At 38.7% G+C, this 8673-nt stretch overlaps 1 long non-coding RNA gene across 1 annotated transcript in view; it reads left to right on the top strand.

The window, feature by feature from the left end:
* Positions 1 to 5944: 5944 nt before the first annotated feature.
* Positions 5945 to 8673, top strand: part of LOC120069297 — a 2987-nt gene continuing 258 nt past the window's right edge. Inside the window, exon 1 of the long non-coding RNA XR_005479500.1 lies at positions 5945 to 6584. This is a non-coding gene — a long non-coding RNA (uncharacterized LOC120069297). The remainder of the gene's footprint in view (positions 6585 to 8673) is intronic.

Raw genomic sequence — 8673 nt, 5'->3', positions numbered from 1 at the left:
ATAAATTTATAAAATTTATATATATATATTTATAAAAATATATATATATAAATTCAGGGTCGGGGTCGGGGTAGGGATACTATCCTCGTCTTCGGACGGGGCCCCAATTAAATTCCCCGGTTTGACCTAATCCCCGGTCAAACCAGGGAATTCCCGCCCCGAACAGGGCGGGTCTCCCCATCGGATTTTTTGCCAACCCTACTAAGCGATCGTCTATACGATCGTCTAGTAAATATCGGACACTAAACGATCGCTCAGAAAAGGGTAAACGATCGTTTAGTAAATAGCGCGCGTGGGTGTAAGCGTTAAGCGATCGCTCAACACCATCGTATAGGTAACCAATTGTTCAAGCACTTTCGTATAGGCACAGGTTTTGCTAAGCGATGACACTCTTCAACACAATGTTCGCGCATTACAATGCTTAACACACCGTGAGCTATTTAAGCATCTCAAAGCGATTCTTCAACTTACTCATCTGTTATGAAAACAGAAGAGACGCCGACTGATGCTATTTTATTGAATGGAAATATGGATGATATGCGTTGATGGATTGTGTTGTGTATTCAAGTTTCCCCAGCGAAATTCAAGTGTAAATTCCTTTGAGTTTTCTGGTAAGTCCAGGGTCGAACACAAGGACTTGTGAAAATAGTTGCGTCGGTAATGTTGTGAAAACTTTGTAGTAACCAAGTAAATAAATAAAGTGTGGGTATGTTGTTGTGTTGATGAAAAAGAAGTAAATAAAGGCGGCGGATTTGAGAAAGATAGTTACATGGATAGATGCAATGAGTATGCGATGAACGAGTTGAGAAGGTCTTTTAGCTAGCGTTACACGGGAATGCGTCAAACATTGCGATCATGTTACAACCATGCACAACAAGTCATTTCCCAATGTAAATGTGATGCTCCTAAGTTTAGGACGCATGTGTTGAATGCAAAATGTCCATAGAGCTTATCCCTAAGTCTCTACTCTTGTCCTATGCATTGATGAAAAATGTGTGAAAGCAAGGTGACCGCATACAATCATACCTTATTACTAAGATGCATGCGATGCATTAACAACAAATAGTGCTCATTCCTAAGCGCCTATCTCCTGTTTATGCATTCTAATCTGGTTCTTCCAAACCTAGATTTTGACCTGACCTTCCCAAGTCTAAATCCTGTCTTTAGACTACCCTCATGAGTATCTCTAATAGACGAATGAAGCATACATAAACAAGATAATCGCAATAATGAAGATTCCCTCGTTATGCTAGTTAACTACTTCTCAACCCATTCAAATAATTTAGCTACTCAAGCTTAAATAACAGAGAGTGAACAAATATAGAGAAAGACATTCCATTCTTATAACTGAGTTGAGTACAAAATGATAATGGAAAATAAATGTAGATAGCCTGGTAGCAATTCCTTGCTGACCGAGGCTTTTTACACTAAATCTCTATTCTGATCTACAAATGTTCCCGCTTCTGCAGGCGTCGGCCCTCTCTCTATCTTGGTGCTTCCGGTGCTTTCCCAAGCTTGCCGGAACGATCTATCGACACACCTTCTTCCCTGTCTCTTATACACATCTAGATGTGTATAAGAGACAGATTCTCAAGCTTGCTAGAACGATCTATCGACACACCTTCTTCCCTGTCTCTTATACACATCTAGATGTGTATAAGAGACAGGTCGTACACTGCGTTAATGCATATTCTGCACAAAAATATAAAGTTCAACTGTTCTAATGCGTTGGACGTGTGCGACTGCAATACTATTGAATTTATGCTTAATGGACGCAATTTAACATATTTCATCAACGCAATCCAACATTTTTTAAGAAATTAGTACTATGATAACGTGCATTTCTGCCCGTTATCACCGACCTATTACCCCTTTAACCATCCAATTAATAGATAATGAATATAATCACATCATATTCATAACCTATGGATTAATATCATATATTAATCATAGTATTTTTCCTCCACTTGATATAAATCATATTCATATCTAATTTCCTCCAAATTAATGTATCTCATACATAAAGTTAATTATATCATATATAATTAAATAGTTCAATTATATCATATATATAATCGAATTCTCTCTTGTCAATTTGAACATTTCAAACTAGCCCAAAAACTGATTCTCAACTTGTATCCAAAATACCAAGGGGACCTTATGAACCTATGGCTCGAAGCTCCAACGGAACGTGAATAACTGACTAAACTCTTTAGCCACGATATCCACCATCCGTTGACTACCAGCCATTCCACTAAAGACCGCCAGTTGAACTCTTCTTGCCATATATATATTTCTATGTCCATTGGATATAACCAATCATCAGCACGATGACCTTTCACAGATGCTCGTAATTATAACAAGCCAATTTACCGTTTTGCCCCTATAGTTATATCTTACTCCTTAAATACCACTGATCCCTCTAATGAACAATACAACATAGTCCTACTATGTGTGAACACCTCTCGGGCCATGAGAAGGTGTGTGGCATCACATCGTTCAAGCTCTAGGATCAACCCTTAAGAGAGCAATCTATCTACTTACCCTCTGCTTTGGGGAAGGAGTGAACTCAAACTTGTGAAGCTGAGTTCCCAGCTTCCAAATTAGACGAATCCCCAAAGTGGTAGGTTTGAGTCGGCGCTCTGACCACTCGCACCTATGCAAATCAAAGGACTTCCCTCAATGGCAAGAGTTCCCAACTCACTCAGGATCAAAGTCATGTTACCTATGGTCATCCTAGTGAAGTGAAGTCTCTGTCATGAACGGAGTTATATGACAAGATGTTAACACTTCGAGGTCAGGTCTTATACAAACTCTTTGTAATAGAACACCCCCGCTCGCATGTCCTCTACACGAATCATCAGGATCAAACCATTTGTTACAAGTCACAACACTTGTAACTACTCCACAAAGAAGGTCGCATCTGTAATGTCACCAGGATAAGGTTTCCCTCGTCTATCCATATACAACACTTGTAACATCTACAAGGCATGATCCACTTGTATGTTTCCATATACATGCTTAAGTTACAACGATAACTAAGGATCTTAGTTTATTGGTTTTGTTGGAGTTTGTGCCCTAAAGTCTTGTGTTCTATAGTTTGTAAACAATTTTGTATGAACGCTTGGGATGTATAATATATATGATATTTACTTCACTTTTTGACTTTCCACATCTATATATTTTTATTTTACCACAAACCATTAAACTTAATATCCCTGGTTATCTTTATGTAACTTAAGCATGTATGTAGTGATGTACAATCTTAAGTGACAACCAAAATGGTATGTAGTATATGGATAGAGGAGGGAAACGTTATCCTGGTGATATTATAGATACAACCTACTTTGTAGATGTTACAAGTGTTGTAAAGTGCTACAGATGGTCTGATCCTGATCATTCATGTGGAGACTTGCGATCAGGGGTATCCTATACAAAGGAGTTTGTATAAGACCAGACCACGAAATGTTTAGTCTCATTATATTACGCCGTTCATGACAGAGACTTTCATTTCACTATGATGACCATAAGTAACATGACCTTAATCCTAAGTGAGTTGGGAACTCCTGCCTATGAGGGCGGTCTTTTGATTTGCATGGGTGCGAGTAGCCAGATCGCCGACTCAAACCTACCACTTTGAAAAATCGTCTGATTGGGGAGTTGGGAACTCAGCTACACAAGACGAAATTCACTCATTGCTTGAAGCAGGTGTAAGTAGATGGATTGCTCCCTTACGAGCTGATTTCTGGGCTTGAATAATATGGCACCACACACTTTCACATGGCTCGATAAATGTTCACTCATAGTAGGACTATGATGTATTGTTAATTAGAAGAATCAATGGCATTTAAGGAGTTAGATGTAACTACAGGGGCAAGACAGTAAATTGGCCCAACTATACTTACAAGCGATCTGCGAAAGGTTATCGTACTATTGATTGGTTATATAAAATGGACACAAAGATATATCTGTAGTGCGAAGAGTACAGTTGTCGGTCTTTTATGGAGTGCCCAACAGTTAACAGATGGTAGATATCGTGATTAAAGAGTTTAGTTAGTTATTCATATACCGTTGGAGCTTCAAGCTACAGGTTCATAAGATCCCCTTGGTAACTCAATGGATTCAAGTTGAGAATTAGTTTTTGGGTTAGTTTAAAGTGTTCAAATTAACAAGAGGGAATTTGATTATATATGATATAATTAAATTGGTTCAATTATATGTGATATAATTGATTTGATGTATTATATATAGTAATTGAAGGAATTAATATCAATATGATTTATATTAAATAAAGGAGAAAAGAACTATGATTTAAATATTACATATGATGTGATATTAAAATTATAGGTTATAAATATAATATGATAAATTAGTTATTATATATTTTTATAATAAAAACAATTATGAGATAATTGTTAGTTGGTTATTTTCTTTTCTCCATTAACCATGCAAGTGGGAGGTTATTTTCAGTTTTAATAACTTAAGAATAAAATGAAAAGAGTTTTCATGTTTTGAATAATCATATCATTATCGCATACTAATCGATGGAGTGAAAGAAAGTTATAAGATAGCCCTTTCGATATAGTAAACGACCAAACGAGTTTGCTAGACAATTGCTCCTCGTTTCTAGACGATCAAGTACGCAGTATCTATACAATAGACTACACTTTCTCCCACTTACTAACACTTTCTTCTACTTACTCGGTCATTTACTTCCTCTTTCCTTCTACCAAACTCACATAGAGCCCACATCTACTGGATTCTCACTCCGAGAATACCAAGGTAACCGAGTGGTAGTACCAAGTATTGCTGTTTGGTATCGAGGATCTGACTGTTCGTGATTTTATTGGTGGTTCGTTGCGTTCGTGTTCGTGATTGAGTTTGTTGGGACGCCTGACCAATGTGGATCGAGGGAATCTCTGAAGAAGAGTTCTTCAAAGGTATGTTATTCCATTCCCTTTGTTTTAGATAAAAAGCATACTGCAATTTTCTCTATAATTCATAACTGTTCTTGTATATTTGTGAATGCGTTTATTATTTCACAATGGGCTTGGAAAGATCTTGCTTCCACTCAATGGTTATCTTGAATAAGAGTTCCTTCATTGAGATCATAGAGTCCCTGAGAAGAATGTTTAGACAGTCGTCCACTCAGCTCAGGCACGATGCGCTCAAATACATCTTCAATGCCCGCATGTCAGGGGGGCCTCTGTTCGAGAACATGTTCTGAATATGATGGTTCACTTTAATATGCCAGAGATGAATGAGTTTGTCATTAATGAAGTCAGTCGGGTTAGCTTCAGCTTGAAAACTTTACCTAAAATTTTCCTACAGTTCCATAGCAATGTTGTTATGAACAAGATTGACTACAACCTGACCACCTTGCTAAAAAAGCTACAGACTTACTAATCCTTGATGAAAGTTAAGGAACAGAAGGGTAAGGCAAACGTTGCCTCGTCCTCCAACAAGTTCCATAGACGTTCGACCTCTTAAACCAAGTATGTACCCTATTCTTCTGGCACCAAAAAGTAGAAGAAGAACAAAGGAGGTCAAGGGAAGGCTAACCCACCAGCTGCTACCCAAAGAGGCAAGAAGGTCAAGGCTGTAACGGGATTATGATTTACTTACATTGATATTGCAATCAACAAGGACACTGACAGAGCAATTGTAACACCCCGTATTTTTTTTCTCTAGTATTAGTGTAATTTCAATAATTTTGTTAGTGGAGGACATTTTTGGAATTTTGGAGTTCAAGTGTAAGTGTAAGAATTTAATTTTGATCTTATAAAATTGTTCAATTTAGAAATTAATGGCAGGTGTTATTTTCACTTTTTGGGAAAGAAAAGAAGTTGATAAAATAAATTGGAATAAGTAAAGGAATAAAATAGAGTTTATTTTATTTCATTTTTTAGTTTTTTAGTTTTTTATTATTTCTTCTTCTTATTATTTTTTTATAAAACAAATTAAACCCTTCTTCTTCTTCAACCTCACCGCGCCTCCCCCCTTTTCGTAGAAACCCTAGCCACCGCCGCACCCTTCGAGCCGCTCAGTGCCGCCTCCCAGCCGATCTCCTCTGCGCGTCTCGCCGAACGTTTACGTCCGCGAGCAACGTGTGCCACCAGCGGCCTCAACTGCGCGATCTCTCCCTTTTCAGTCGCGTGTCTGCGCCTCTCCTCGTCGCCGACTCTTCGCGCCGGAGTTTCGCACGCCTCCACTCACATCACGTCGGTTGTCGTCGAGTCTCTGCCGTCCGCGGGTTCCAGATCTAAGGTCGTGCGAGTTCTTTGTCATTTGTGGGTTCGGTGCCGTTGCCAGATTTGTCCAGTCGTCCGCCGCCGTCTCCTTTGGCCAAGTCCTCGACAGCAGATTGCGTTGTCCTTCTCCTGCGCGTCTGCGAGTCGCCACAAATAGACTGAGCGTTTCGTTCGTGGGTCGTCGCGCTGTTCGCGAGTTTCCAGCCGCTCGTCCGCCCAGATCTGAAGCCCAGCTGTTCGCGAGCCCGTCCGACGCGGTCCAAAGCCACCACCTCAGTTTCTTCTTCACGTCCTCTGTTCAGCTCAAGCGTCGTCCACTTTTGATCGATTTGGGTAAGATTTCTTCAGTTTAGTTTGGGTTGTTTACTGTTGATTTTTGAATGCCATTTACTTCTGACATCAATCTGTTGATGCCCACTGTGTTTCAGTTTTGGATTAAAGTTTTTTTTAATGCATTGAGATGCCGATCAGTGAAGCTGGAGTTTGTTTCATCGAAGTTTGGATGTTGAGAATTTTTTATTTGGGTTATATTCTTAGGATTGGAGTTTAATTTTGATTTTTCACTATAGAGGATAAATTTGTTTCGATTGAGCTCAAACTCTAGTAAATAATCTTACTACTCGATACACTATAGATTTAATATTGAGGATCCTGCAACAGTTTTTTTTATAATAATTTTGATTGTTCTGAGGTTGGATGGACTACTTATGATGGATATATGAGTATGTGGTAATATATTGGAATATGATTATGTATGAGCTTGATTTAGAATTTTATGAGTTATATTAAATGATGATTGAGCATGACCCTTAAATTATGAGTTAAGTAGCACTCCTATTGGAATACCTTAAGCTAGATGAGGATTAGACATTTGCTGATCTATGTAGTTATGCGATTTATTATGAGAATGTGTAGACTGTATGATATATTACGAAATCCTTTGTTGTTTACATGATTTAGTGCATGAAAGTGATGTACTACAGTTGATCCATTTAAAACTAGAATAAATACGTAAGTTGAGGTTAATTAACATGAGGTTGACAATGAGGAGATTTTAGAGAACTCATGATGATGTGAAGGTTATATGTAATATGAAGTTAGATGTAATATCTTTTCCTTTCCAGACTATATGACTGCATGAAAGTGATGCACGTCCAAGGGCGCTAGTACATGAAAGAGATGTACTAGGGTTGGTGTGTACGAAAGTGATACATACCTAGAGGGTACTATGGTATACGAAAGAGGTACATACTCAGTGGGTTATGTGTATACGAAAGAGGTGTATACATAACCATGTGTACGAAAGAGGTACGCATCCTTTTATAGAGAGGATCTGGGGTGTACGAAAGAGGTACATACTCAGTGGGTTATGTGTATACGAAAAAGGTGTATACATAACCAGGTGTACGAAAGAGGTACACATTCTGTGGGTTGTGTATACGAAAGAGGTGTGTACGTAATCATGTGTATGAAAGAGGTACACATTAAGTGAGTTATGTGTATACGAAAGTGGTGTATGCATAACCACGTGTATGTAAGAGATTGTGTTTCCTCCGGGATTCACAAGTGGTTGTGGGTCCTACGGGACTTACTAGAGGTAGTGAGCATACCTAACTACAGTAGGATAGAAACAAAATTTTCATGTATGTACGTGTCCCAGGAGGACTAGAGCAGTTTATATGTGATGACATGTAGAAATGCATGTCATCTTAGGCCTTTTACTTAAAATTATGAAGGTTAGGCAGAATATACGTCGATCATGATAGAAATTCACAAGAATATGAGTTTGCGTTGATCAACATGTCGAATATCAGCTAACCTGTTATTTTGCGTTAATTATGCGTTCAATGTTCTATCTTTATGGCTAATGCAAGAAACGAACGCAAACGCGGAAACCGGGCCACCGCAACTCTACACGACCACCACAATCTTTATAGCTGCGGTGACGCATATGGCTGATTATTGCAACATCCATGCGTTGATCGATGCGTTTGCCTTTGTGATGGAGTGTTTCCCTGCATGCGGTTGTCTATGCAGTGGTCCGGTTTTCGCGTTTGCGTTCATTTTCTGCATTAACTATAAAGATAGAAAATTGAACGCATAATTAACGCAAAATAAAGGGTTAGCTGAGATTCGACATGCTGATCGACGCACTCATATTCTCGTGAATTCCTATCATGATCGACGCATATTCTGCCTAACAACCTTCATAATTCTAACCTTCATAATTCTAAGTAAAAGGCTTAAGATGACATGCATTTCTGCATGTCATCAATATGTTCCACTAGGGTAGGCATCTAGAGGACATAGATGCTTAGCCTGACCCCAGTAGTGGGGTTACTTACTGAGTATTTTATACTCACCATTTTCTCATGTTTATGTTTTAGGTAAGAGTAGGGACGCGCCGGCGAATGACAAGCGG

Source organism: Benincasa hispida, unplaced genomic scaffold, assembly GCF_009727055.1.
Source record: "Benincasa hispida cultivar B227 unplaced genomic scaffold, ASM972705v1 Contig316, whole genome shotgun sequence".
Taxonomy (NCBI): Eukaryota; Viridiplantae; Streptophyta; class Magnoliopsida; order Cucurbitales; family Cucurbitaceae; genus Benincasa; species Benincasa hispida.
This window is presented reverse-complemented; position numbering and strand designations above follow the sequence as displayed.